Raw genomic sequence first — 1,280 nt, forward strand, 5'->3', positions numbered from 1 at the left:
TGGATGAAACATGGATACACCATTACACTCCTGAGACAAAGGAACAATCCAAACAGTGGATTTCCACAGGCGAACCAACTCCAAAGAAGGCAAAGACCGTAAGGGCAGCTGGTAAGGTTATGGCTTCAGGTTTTTGGGATGCACGTGGAATTATACTTATTGAATACTTGGAAAAGGGTAAAACAATCACTGGTGAATATTATGCATCATTATTAGAGCAGCTGAGAGAAGAAATTAAAAAAAACGACCGCATTTGGCGAGAAAAAAAATTCTCTTTCATCACGACAACGCCCGAGTTCACACATGTTTCGTTTCAATGGCTAAAAATGAAGAACTAAAATTCGAATTGGTCGAACACCCACCGTATTCACTAGATTTAGCCCCCAGTGACTTTTTCTTATTTCCAAACTTGAAAAAATGGCTCGGTGGACAGAGATTTCCAGACAACGAAGACGTGATTGCCTCTGTAAGTGCTTATTTTGAGGAACTTCCGAAAACGCACTTTTCTGAAGGATTAAAAAACTTGAAAAGCGATTGACCAAGTGTATAAAGCTTCAAGGAGATTATGTTGAAAAATAAAAAAAAATTTACCCAAAAAAATTGTTTTTATACTTCATTCTAAGGACTTATTGAACTACCCTCGTATAACCCTTTTGAGAAAATCAGGATCATTATTGACTTCATTCAACTCCTGATCGATGGTCATGCGATGGATCTTTTGATCAAAATTAATCAGTTTTGGAACAAATTTCGCTGACATACGTCTCATGTCCAAAACGTCCGAAAAGATAGCATGGCATGAGCCAACCGATATGCCAACATCTTCAGCAACTTCTCTGATGGTAATTCGGCGATTTTTCAACACCATTTCTTCCACTGCTAGAACGTTTTCATCTGTTGTTGACGTGCTGGAACGTCCAGGGCGAGGTTCGTCTTGGACATCCTCTCGGCCTTCTTGGAACAGATGTACCACTTATACACATTTTTCTTACTCAGGGTAGACTCACCGCATGCAACTGTCAACATTTCAATAGTTTTAGAGCACTGCATTCCATTTTTCACACAAAATTTAATGCAAACTCTTTGCTCCATTTTTTTCGAAAGAAGAAAATCGCCGAGCACACCAAACCGTTCTAAACTTTTACGCCTCTGCCAGAAAAATAACACGAGCTACATAGGGGGCATTATTCCTCAACTGCCCCAACTCAAAAAGTCATGGTTTTCGATTGTCTCTAAATTCTGGGAATATGTTCGCCTACCCAACAGTAGTTAATCCACAA

The sequence above is a fragment of the Belonocnema kinseyi genome, chromosome 6 (genome assembly GCF_010883055.1).
Source record: "Belonocnema kinseyi isolate 2016_QV_RU_SX_M_011 chromosome 6, B_treatae_v1, whole genome shotgun sequence".
Classification (NCBI taxonomy): domain Eukaryota; kingdom Metazoa; phylum Arthropoda; class Insecta; order Hymenoptera; family Cynipidae; genus Belonocnema; species Belonocnema kinseyi.